Genomic DNA, 12,178 nt, shown 5'->3' on the forward strand with positions numbered 1-12,178 from the left:
CTGCCATGGCAGCTTATTGGGTGACCTTGGGCCAGGCACAAACTCCCAGCCTAGCCTACCTCACAGGGTTATTGTGAGGAGAAACCAGAGTAGAATGTAAGCTGCTTTGGGTCCTATTGAGGAGGAAGGTGGGGTATCAATGAAATAAATAAATAAGTCAATTAATTTGACTTCATTTTTACCTCACTATTTCCCAAGGTGGCTCCTTTCCTTCATTTTATCAGTTCCCAGTATCAGTTCAGTTTATTGCAATTAGCCATTGGTCATTGCAAGGTTACAAAACTCTCAGCAATAAAAAAATACAGATTATGAACAAGGTACAGGCTAATATCAGAATATACAAAAGTACCAAAAGTCAGTGACAAAATGTGACTAATTTCATACAGTAACCTATCCTCACAACAACCCTGTGAGGTAGGCAGAGCTGAGGGACTGGCTGGCTCAAGATCACCCAGCGAGCTTCCATGGCAGAGTCATGATTCAAACCCAGGTCTCCCAGACATTGTAACCGCCACACCACTCTGCCTCTCCACATTTTCCATGATGCTCAAAACTATTTCCAATGCAAGGCCAAACCAAACAGTTTAAAAATAACTGGAACATAGACACTAATTAAAAGCAACACTGAAAAATCCCTTGACAAAAGGCAAATAAAATGAAGTCAGGGAAGAACCCAACTGTCGTCTGAACTGTACAAGGAAAGAGACGGCCCTCTCCTCAATTGGCAGCCCGTGTCACAGAGGAAAATGTTCTTGCCCCCTTGCCCTTGCGGTCACGCATCTCACTTCCGAGAGCCAGAATGGTGTCGTGGTTAAGACTGGCAGACTCTAACCTGGAGAACCGGGTTTGATTCCAGCTGGGTGACCTTGGGCCAATCACAGTTCTCTCAGAGCTACCTCAGGCCCACCTACCTCACAGGGTATCTGTTGTGGGGAGAGGAAGGGAAAGGAGATTGTAAGCCGCTCTGAGACTCCTTCAGGTGGTGAAGGGTGGGGTATAAAAAACAACTCTTCTTGTATCATCAGTCTACAGAGCATCAGAATACAGAGCATCTTTTGCCCCAGACCGAGAGTTCCTATCTATACCTTGTGGATGATAGCCACTGATGGACCACTGATTTATTTCTTTTTATTTATGTACCTCATTTGTACCCCACCCTTTTCAACAATGGGGACCCAAAGTGGCTTACGCCATTCCTCTCCTCCATTTTATCCTCACAACAACCCTGTGAGGTGGGTTAGGGCTGAATGTCTGTGACTGGCCCAAGGGCACTCAGCGAGCTTCCATGGCACGAGTGGGGATTTGAAGATGGGTCTCCCTGATACTAGTCCGACACTCTGAACCACTACACCACACTGGCTCTTAACAAAGCAAAGTGGGTGTTTGTATGCTATAACTTTGTTTAACGCCCCCTCCCCAAATTACTGTTATATATTTAATATATAATGTTATATACCGTGTTTCCCCGAAAATAAGACACTGTCTTATATTTATTTTTTCTCAAGAAGACACACTAGAGCTTATACCACAAATGCATAGAAATCTTGCTAGGGCTTATTTTTGGGGTAGGTCTTATTTTCGGGACGTTCCTTAGGGAAACTGCATCCCTGCTCCTCGCGCCAAAGATGTAGATTCTAGAGAGCCGGGAATGGAGTCTCAGCTTTCTGAACTTTGATACAGTATCCTCAGAGTCTCCCCCCAAAATATGAGGCACAAGCAACTTACAAACACTGGGTACCGTGACACTGTAGCTGTCCTGTTTACGTTGGGAGCCTTGGAGCACATGACGCTAAGCAGGTGACAGTCAGTACCGGGAGAGGCCAAACTGAGGGAGAACGGTGGCCCTAATACACCAGAAATAACTTGATTTCTCTCTTCTGCCTGTTTCCACTTCGTTTCTTTCAGTCACTCGCCTGCTTCCTCCTGCCGGCACCGCTGGATCCGCGGAGAAGGGGAAAGGTGGCAAAGTGGATGCTCAGCGTTACAGTCCAGTAGGTGGTGATTTTTCTCTCCCCCCCCCCCCCCGGGATACTGAAAAAGCGGGGGGGGGGGGGTGACCTGTGGGGTTCTGCATATCCAGGAAGTCAAGGTGGGGGGGGCAAGGGGGAAGAGTTTTAAAAGAAACTGCCACTTCCTTATTTCACAGGCCTCCATTTTGTGCTGTGTGTGATGTCATCGCTGGAGGGGTGTCTCAGTGCATGCTGGGTAATGCACAGGTAATCCACACCCTAGCCGGCCTTGGTGCCCCAGGGATGGGGGCATGTGGGTAGGGTTGCCAACCTCCAGGTGGGGCCTGGAGACCCTCCCAGCATTACAACTGATCTCCAGATGTCACAGATCAGTTCCCCCAGAAGAAGCCACTTGTTCAGAGGGTGGACTCTATGATATTCTACTCTGCTGAGGTCCCGTCCCTACCCAAACTCACCCTCCACTCCCAAATCTCCAGGAATTTCCCAACCCTGGTTGGCAACCCTACATATGGGCAAAAGGTGACGGAAGGAAAGGGGGCTCTCCCATACCTCTAAATGGGAAACCCCGCAATCTACATTATACTTACATACTGATTCCCAAAACCCTTTGCATCTCCCCCATCATACAAACTGGAGCTACTTCCCCCAGACAGCCTCTCCGGCCCTAACTGAAATCCCTCTCTTCCGGAGATGCACCTCAACCTGCCAAGCAGGCTGTTAGCCACTCACGTCTCTCCCCCCCCCCCCAACCCCATCCCGGCCTTCTGCTCCACAGAGCCCTCTCTCCCTCTTCCGTCACCTGGTGCCGCCAGGGCTTTATTTTGCTGAATCATCTCTCTGCTCATTGGCTGTTTTGTGCGTGTGTGTGTGTCTTGTCTCTGCTGCTTTCTGCCTTTCTCATTAGTGAGGTGTGCAGAGTTCTCTAGGAGGGCAAGACGTCCCCCATAAACTGTAGATTTTGAACAGCGGGCGGCAGCTGTCTGGTCTCGGCGATGGCTTTAGAGCTCATTTGCCCTCTGTATACCACCTGATCTCACACGCTGGTTTTGGTCTGGCTTTGCCCAGAAACAGGCAACCCTTCCTGGCAGCATAAGGCATGCCAGGCTATAGTCCATGCATTTGCAGAAGTCGAGAATCCCAGAGTATCGTCCTGTTCGGGAGTTCCCGATGTGGTGTCCCCCAAACCTTTTCTGGTGTCTGCAAATGTTTTTAGAAAGTAGGTCGGACTTTTGCCCTGGAAGGCTTCGGATTGGCCATTAGAGTTTTGATAGACTATGCAGATTTTTCAAAACGTGGCTTTGGCAGAGGCTGCTATCACAGCACCAGGATCTTCACTATGTAAATGAAGGTAAGCCGCTGCAGCCATCTTACGACTGGCTCAGCCTCCTACGGCAGTCAGTGTGTGACAGCCATTTTGTGGCTGCACCCACCATGCCGTGTCAGGATTCCAAAGGTGTCTGTGGGCGCAGAAAGGTTGAGGACCCCTCTGCTGGGTGATGATCACTGCATCACGTAACTGCCTGTGCCCTAGCAGCTACTTTGGAGACCACAGGAAATGCCCTGTCCCCTTGCGGGATCAGCCTGCTTGTGTTGATTCCAAAATGCTTCCCACTCTTGGGGTTCATTGGGTTCCTTCATGGGCAGCTGAGTTCAGGCACGGCAGGGCTCACCCAAGTTGATTTCTCTGCATTGCCAGATCTCTCGTGTTTGCATTCTTGCAAACCGCCCAAATGTGGGTCGAGCAACAGTCTGCTTTCTTGCGATGCTAGAGATGGGTTGAAACCACCATACTGCCAGCAAAACAACAACAAGAAGAACCCAGGGCTCCCAGCTACATCTGTATCACATATTATCAGTGCTTCCTGGTTTTCTATCCTCTATAAAAATACTTCTCTCGTTCTACAGCACTGAAATGTGGAACAAGAAGAGTGTTCTGGAGAGCCTCTGCACCTCTGGTCTTTGCTTGAAATGCCCACTGAAGGAAGATTCCTTCAGCCCGGCACATAAGCCCACCAAAAAATGTTTTCCTGGCCTCCTTGCCCCAATGCTCCTAGGTCAGATATTTGTGGGCTTAAATGAAACCCTTGGCAAAGGTTCCCCTCTCTGAGCAACCTGGATTCTTTTTGCAGAGGCTGCTGCCCAAAGAGGCCTTAGACTCCTGCAGCTTTGCCATGTGCAATGTCCCTGGGTGTCCATGTGCTGAAGGGACGCAGAGTTTCCCCACCTTCCCTTCCATACCCACTGCTCCCTTTGAACCCTGGGAAGATCACTTGCAGGGCCACAGGATCCACGCAGAGGAAGAACTTAAGGGTCAGTGGGCTTGCAGCAAGGAGGGACAGAGGGGATAAAAATCACACCTCTCCTCTGCAGAGTGGTGATTGCAAAATGGGGAGCGACTTCAACACCTGTTCCTCCTCACTTCAGCCGCTCCCCCAACCTACACTGCAGTCCCTCCGTGCATGTCCCATGATGCCAGGAGAGATCCCTCCAGGGGTCAGAAAGAGCCACATACTGGATAAGAACACAGGAGAAGTACACCACATGGGATATAATGGAGCCGAATTCGGGTTTCCCAAATAATATATTCGGGTTTCCCAAATAATTACTCAAATACCAGTACAATACCAGTACTGGTATTCGAAAATATCTAGGTTTTCTTCCCTCCATAAAAATACTTATCTCATTCTACAGCACTGAAATGTGGAAAAGGAAGAGGATTCTGGATCTGGAGAGCCTCTGCGTCTCTGTCTTTTCTTGAAAAGCCCACTGAAGGAAGATTCCTTCAGCCTGGCACATAAGCCCACCAAAAAATGTTTTCCTGGCCTCCTTGCCCCAATGCTCCTAGGTCAGATATTTGTGGGCTTAAATGAAACCCTTGGCAAAGGTTCCCCTCTCTGAGCAACCTGGATTCTTTTTGCAGAGGCTGCTGCCCAAAGAGGCCTTAGACTCCTGCAGCTTTGCCATGTGCAATGTCCCTGGGTGTCCATGTGCTGAAGGGACGCAGAGTTTCCCCACCTTCCCTTCCATACCCACTGCTCCCTTTGAACCCTGGGAAGATCACTTGCAGGGCCACAGGATCCACGCAGAGGAAGAACTTAAGGGTCAGTGGGCTTGCAGCAAGGAGGGACAGAGGGGATAAAAATCACACCTCTCCTCTGCAGAGTGGTGATTGCAAAATGGGGAGCGACTTCAACACCTGTTCCTCCTCACTTCAGCCGCTCCCCCAACCTACACTGCAGTCCCTCCGTGCATGTCCCATGATGCCAGGAGAGATCCCTCCAGGGGTCAGAAAGAGCCACATACTGGATAAGAACACAGGAGAAGTACACCACATGGGATATAATGGAGCCGAATATATTCGGGTTTCACGAATATTTACCCAAATACCAGTACTGGTATTCGGAAATATCTAGGTTTTCTTCCCTCCATAAAAATACTTATCTCATTCTACAGCACTGAAATGTGGAAAAGGAAGAGGATTCTGGATCTGGAGAGCCTCTGCGTCTCTGTCTTTTCTTGAAAAGCCCACTGAAGGAAGATTCCTTCAGCCTGGCAGGATATTGCCCACTGCCCTTAAATCCTGGTCTAGATTTGTCATTTGTTCCAGTCTACTTAGGGCAAGGGTCCCCAGCGTAGTGCCTGTCCACACCTTTCCCTGTGCTTGCCAAGGTTTTTTTTAGGGTTAGGACCATATGGGACTTCTGCCCAGGAAGGCTTCTGGTGATCTAATTGGCTGTGCAGATTTAAAAACAAAAGCATTGCTTCAGCAGCCGCCGCCACTACAGCAGAGGATCTTCTCTGTGTGACTGAAGGCACACAGTCTATAAGTAAGAAAATACCTATAAATAGTATGTCACAGGTTGGGGACCCACAATTAGGGGTGTGCAAAAAAAATCGGCATTTTTCTGATTCAGGTCTTTTGGACCCAAACAATATCAGTATTCCTGGATATTCCCGAATACCAGTATTGGTATTGTACTGGTATTTGGGTAAATATTTGGGAAACCCGAATATATTCGGCTCAGTTATACCCTATGTGGACTGTCCTCATAGGGTATAATGGAGAATTTCACTCAAACCCGCGGGGAGGGAGGTAGATGCAGAGGGGGAATCCCATACCCCCCCCCCATCACCAAGCCTGGTGTGGCTCCAGGCCTTACCACCTACTAATCAGCCTGGCATCCTCCTCCACTGCAGCTGAGGCTAGTGCAGCTGCTGGCATCTTCTGCCCCCTCTTAACTTTATTCCCCCTCACTGCTAGCTAAGAGTGGGAAGGGCTCCCCCTCACTGATGCAGCCACTGTCACCAGGCTGCTACGCTCCCCCACCTCAATTCTGGATTGCCCGGTGTGACTAGGCCTCTGCTGCCGGATGTGTGAGAATTGTGAGGGAGGGGGGAGAGAATCCCATCTGCCCTCCACTTTCTCACCAGCGTTGCCCCCGGGCACTCCCGCAGCTGCCCTGCTCTGCTTCACTGGCCCACTGTGGCTCGCAGAATGCTTTGCCATTGCAGCAGAAGGTGAGTAGTTTTAGGTCAGGGTTTTAAACCTCCCGTGTATTTTTTTTCCCCAGATTTTTCTGTACACCTGGAGAGTCCCCCAAGTTTGCAGACAAATCTCTTTAGCCTCCACCTGGCCCTGATCTGCAGATTTAGATATCTGCAGTAGCGGCCACGGGTGGCTAGTAGTCAATGTTCCCTCTAGTGGAGACATGTGAGCAAAAATTCTACTTTGTGAGCTACCGGCATTAAAGTTGTGAGCGAGTGATTTGGCTACTGCATAAATCAATTTGTTCTGGAGCCATCCCTTCCTGAGCTAAAGCAAAAATGTGTGAGCCGGAAGCTAAAAAAACTGTGAACTGGCTCACACTAACCCAGCTTAGAGGGAACAGTGCTAATAGTATATAGATTTTAAAAGACATCCTGTTCTGCCTGAGATGTTTTAAGAGTTACCCTTGGCGTTGTACATAACCTCACTCCTTGACATTCTGTGGTTGACTCCGCCTCCGATGGCAACCATTTTGTGACTGCGCCCAGCACCGCCTCTGAGAATTCCAAAGGTGCCGGCAGGGTCAAAAAGGGTTGAGGGGGAATTGCTTCTCGTTCTTAAGGTTGGAACAAAGCGTAGGAAAAACTTCTCCGAGATTTTCTAATGATTCTCTGACCGGATGAATCGAATTAGGTGTTTCTCTTTTCCGTATTTGTAGGATCCGCTGCCAAAGTGAGACCTCTGGGCAACTCCTCACTCTGAAGGTCAGAGGCGAGCGAGACAAAATTCCCAGAAAAAAAACACACCTGACCTGGCCCTTCTGCTTCCTTCCGTGACAGTGGCCACCACGGGCACCAAGGACCCCCACCACACCGTCCACTGTGGCATTCGCTCACCCATCTGTGTCATTCCTGTTTGGCATCCTCAGGAGGCCAGGATACCACCTCAGTCAAAAGAGGGCGCCTCCAGTCTGCCATAGCTGAGAAGAAGCCACGTAGGGAGTGCCTCTCCTGTTCATCCCTATTCCCGCTACAATTGAGAACCCCAAATCCGACACAGAGGGACTCTGCCGTCAAGCAGGGCCTTCTCAGGAAAGCTGCGACGGAATCCAATCTTGAGAACGCAGAATTCCACTCTTGTGGTTTCCATCTGGTTTGGAAGGCTGTAACCGCCACAAATAATGTGTAATGCCCCCTGGGGAAGAGTACGGCATTGTGTATGACGGCAGGAGGGGTTTGTGTCCATTCCATCCTGCACGGGGGTCTCCCCGGGTCTTTGTTCAGGATTTCACTGTACAACCCCCCCCATCCACATCTCCTCTCCCCTGAGTCTTTGTGCCATGAAGAAGCAACCACCTGTAAATGTGAATCTGTGACTGCTCCCCCCCCCAACTCCACGCTTGTTGTGTCTGTGGTATCTTGGGCTTGCAATAAAAAGACAACTGTGACCAACCGGCTGTGGAGTCTGTTTCATTCCGGTTTTGCCAAGTGCTGGAATCGCCGAGAAAGGAACGCATTCCAGCTCCCTTATTTAGATTAACACAGTTCCGGCCCTGGCTGTCTCCCGCAAACAAGGACCTGAAACTTCTGTTGCATAAACAGTACCTTTCCCATCTCTCCCGTCCCCGGGAGTGGTCCGTAAACCCTCAGGAATGCTGTGGGAGTTGCAGCAAGGGAGGGGGTGTCGGCAAAAATCACCTCTGCCTCTTTTTACATGCCCACTGCCAGCAGGAAATCAGAATGGGATGATTTCTACTCTTGCCTGATTGCCTAGCGCTACACTGCAGGGACTCAAAAGGATTTAAACACAGGGTGAGATTCACCAAGCCCCGAAGAAATTCGGTCCTGTAGCTTGCAGGGAAATAGAAGATTCCTGGCTGCAATGCAAGCTGGGAAAGTGCAGAAGTCGAGCCCAGACCGCTGTTGTATTGCATCCTCCTGACAGACCTTCTCAAAGAGCATTTATTTCCTTTTCTAAACTTATGCCAATCTAGAGATGCTGCCAGCTGCCTCCTGTCATGGTCAGAAATGCAAATAGAATCAAATTTGCCACTCCCCCAGATAGGTTTGAGAAGGATAGTTGGGTTTTCACACCCTGCTTTTCTCTACCCTAAGGAGCCTCAAAATCAGTTTATAGGCGCCTTCCTCTCCCCAAAACAGGCAGCCAGTGGGGCTGAGATGGTTCTGAGAGAACTGTGACCTGCTCAAGGTCACCCAGCAGGCTTCATGTGGAGAAGTGGGTAATCAAACCCGGCTCTCTTGAGGTTTCCCATTGGCATTAAACTGATGGCAGCCATCACCCATTCAGTTATTTGCATGGATGGAAGGATTCCTGGCCAATGTGATAAAAGAATATATGTAAATCTGACACCCTGTATACACACACACACACCCCTTTCGATTGATTGATCGCTCAATCCGGCAGAGCTGCTGGCTCTGAGCGATTTACAGTTGCACGGTTTCACACAAGGGACTAACAATTCCATAGGGGTAAGGGAGGACAACATAGAATTCTTTAAATCACACACATTTTGCAGCCAACGGGGATTTCTGTTCAGCTGTAGGCTTCAGGCGTGTTCCGGAGGCATTCACTTTTCGGCTTGGCTTGATGACGTTGGTTCTTCCTGGGCTGCTTTGAATCGTAGCGCCGCACTGCCACCGCCTGGCTGGATTGGCCCATTACAGACTTCTTAATGCCGAAGAGGTCTTTTTTATCCGGCTTCCGAGCTGGACATTCCATGCGCCGGCTAACACCTCCCCTGTGGGGGTTTAGTGTGCCCACCCTCTCTAAGGAGTGGTACCCATTTTATCTACTCGCCGAAGCTTTCGAACCGCTGGGTGGATGGCGAGCTGGGGACAAGCCTGGTAGCTCACATCAGCGCGGGCTAGAACTGACAGCAACTCTGTTCAGTTCAGATGTTAACCAGAGGATAAATCCTCTGTGCCACCGCACAGTTCACCTGGCTTTCCAAACTTTTTCAGTGATGAGAGGCAGCAGTCATCCCAAGTACTGTTTCCACAGGTGATCTGGAAGCATTTTGGAAACGGTAACACAAGGCAAAAAACAGAGGAACACAAAGCAAAGATCCCTTTAGGAAAACCAGCACATCTGAATTTCAGGAAATTAACAAAGCAGCTTTTGTACCCAATGCCTGCCACAGCAGTGGGAAATGTGTCAGAGTTGTGCTTCAAACACTTCTCAGAGGAAACGCCTGTCTCAACCAGCAGGTAGGAGATCCTCATGAGGACGCACATTCTGAGTTTCATAAAAATAAGGGCCAAACCAGACAAGACTACCAGAGTTCTATAATTGGAGCTCCTGACTCAAAAAGTGCAATTAGCAAGTGCAGGGAAGGATCTGAATGAGAGGAGGTGGTAAACGGCCTTCGCGGTGCCATTTAACCCGTCTAAAATTATATTGGAAAGCCGATGTTCTTTCCACTGGGGAGAACTTTTGTTTAAAAAGCACAATTATCACTTGCACTAAAGGTAGGCGCTCCCTCGGTTTGGTTGTAGGTCCCCACACCTAAGAAAGGCTCCTCTGAGAATGGCCACCCAAGACCTGCATTAGTTTGTGTTCTGAGGTCAGAATCAAATAAGTCCAGGAGCACCTTAAAGACTAACTAAAGGATAAATCCTCTGTGCCACCGCACAGTTCACCTGGCTTTCCAAACTTTTTCAGTGATGAGAGGCAGCAGTCATCCCAAGTACTGTTTCCACAGGTGATCTGGAAGCATTTTGGAAACGGTAACACAAGGCAAAAAACAGAGGAACACAAAGCAAAGATCCCTTTAGGAAAACCAGCACATCTGAATTTCAGGAAATTAACAAAGCAGCTTTTGTACCCAATGCCTGCCACAGCAGTGGGAAATGTGTCAGAGTTGTGCTTCAAACACTTCTCAGAGGAAACGCCTGTCTCAACCAGCAGGTAGGAGATCCTCATGAGGACGCACATTCTGAGTTTCATAAAAATAAGGGCCAAACCAGACAAGACTACCAGAGTTCTACAATGGGAGTTCCTGACTCAAAAAGTGCAATTAGCAAGTGCAGGGAAGGATCTGAATGAGAGGAGGTGGTAAACGGCCTTCGTGGTGCCATTTAACCGATCTAAAATTATGTCGGAAAGCCGATGTTCTTCCCACCGGGGAGAACTTTTGTTTAAAAAACGCAATTATCAGTTGCACAAAAGGTAGGTGCTCCCTCGATTTGGTCGTAGGTCTCCACACCTAAGAAAGGCCCCTCTGAGAATTAGTTCGTGTTCTGAGGTCAGAATCAAATAACAAGTCCAGGAGCACCTTAAAGACTAACAAAATTTGTGGCAGGGTATGAGCTCCTATGGAGCTGCGGTGGCTCAAGTGGTTAAGACGCTGAACTGCAGGCTGTGGAAGGTCAGTAGTTCAGCAGTTCGAGACCCGAGTGTGCCGCACGACGGAGTGAGCTCCCGTCTCTAGTTCCAGCTCCTGCCAGCCTAGCAGTTCGAAAGCAAGGAATTGCAAGTAGATAAATAGGTACCACTTTGGTGGGAAGGGAACAGCGTTCCGTGCGCCTTGGTGTTTAGTCATGCCGGTCCCATGACCACGGAAACGTCTTCGGACAGCGCTGGCTCTTCGGCTTTGAAACGGAGATGAGCACCGCAACCCTAGAGTCGGACTCGACTGGCTTTCGAGCAAGGGAACCTTTACCTTTACCTATGAGCTCCTACCCTGCCACAAATTTGGTTAGTCTTCAAGGTGCTACTGGACTCTTGCTCTTTTCTGCTGCCGCAGACAAACATGGGTACCCATCTGTTGTTGTTGTATTTTTTGCATTTCGTGTGTACGTGTGCCATGCCTGGAAGTCACGATGACCTCTGGCGACCCCTAGTGGGGCATGGAGGACGTTCAGAGAAGCGGCTTCCCTGCCTCCGCCTCCTGGCCTTGGTATTCTTTGCCAGGGTCAGCCCTGCTTAGCTTCTGAGATCTTACGAGACCAGGCTTGCCAGGCCAGGGCAACACGGCTACCCGTCTTTGATCAAGAATCAAATAAGGTGAGAACCAGTGGCTGCTTTTACAAACAAGAAACTTTTGTAGGGACCAAAGTTTAGAACAGAGAGGGATGCCACAATCGCATGTGGACTGGAAGCGAGTCAAAGCAATGGGTTACCAAAAGCTCAGTCTAGATTTGGCGGACCATCCTCACAGGCAATGTTCCCTCTAAACTGTGTAGTCTTGTGAGCAACAATTCTACTTTGTGAGCTACAGGCATTAAAGTTGTGAGCGAGTGATTTGGCTGCTGCATAAATCAGTTTGCTTTGGAGCCATCCTTCCTGAGCTAAGACAAAAACGTGTGAGCCAGAGGCTAAAAATCTGTGAGCTGGCTCACACCAACTCAGCTTAGAGGGAACTATGCTCATACATAACATTCTGGCAGAACCAGCACCGGAAATGGGATTGGGGCTTCCGGGATGCACGGCAGAGTGTGTGTCTCTGGCTGGACACAGAGCTATGCTCACCCTCCCGGCTCCACTCACACACTCACAGACAATTAACGGCCACATTTGTAGTATAAAGCTTTCCCTTGCCCGAAAGCCAGTCGAATCTGACTCTAAGAAGAAGAAGAAGAGATTGGATTTATACCCCGCCCTTCACTTGGAGTCTCAGAGCGGCTTACAAACTCCTTTCCCTTCCCCTCCCCACAACAGACACCCTGTGAGGTGGGTGGGGCTGAGAGAACTCTGACACAAA

The sequence above is a fragment of the Gekko japonicus genome, unplaced genomic scaffold, assembly GCF_001447785.1.
Source record: "Gekko japonicus isolate JY-2015 unplaced genomic scaffold, Gekko_japonicus_V1.1 scaffold1664, whole genome shotgun sequence".
NCBI classification, from domain to species: domain Eukaryota; kingdom Metazoa; phylum Chordata; class Lepidosauria; order Squamata; family Gekkonidae; genus Gekko; species Gekko japonicus.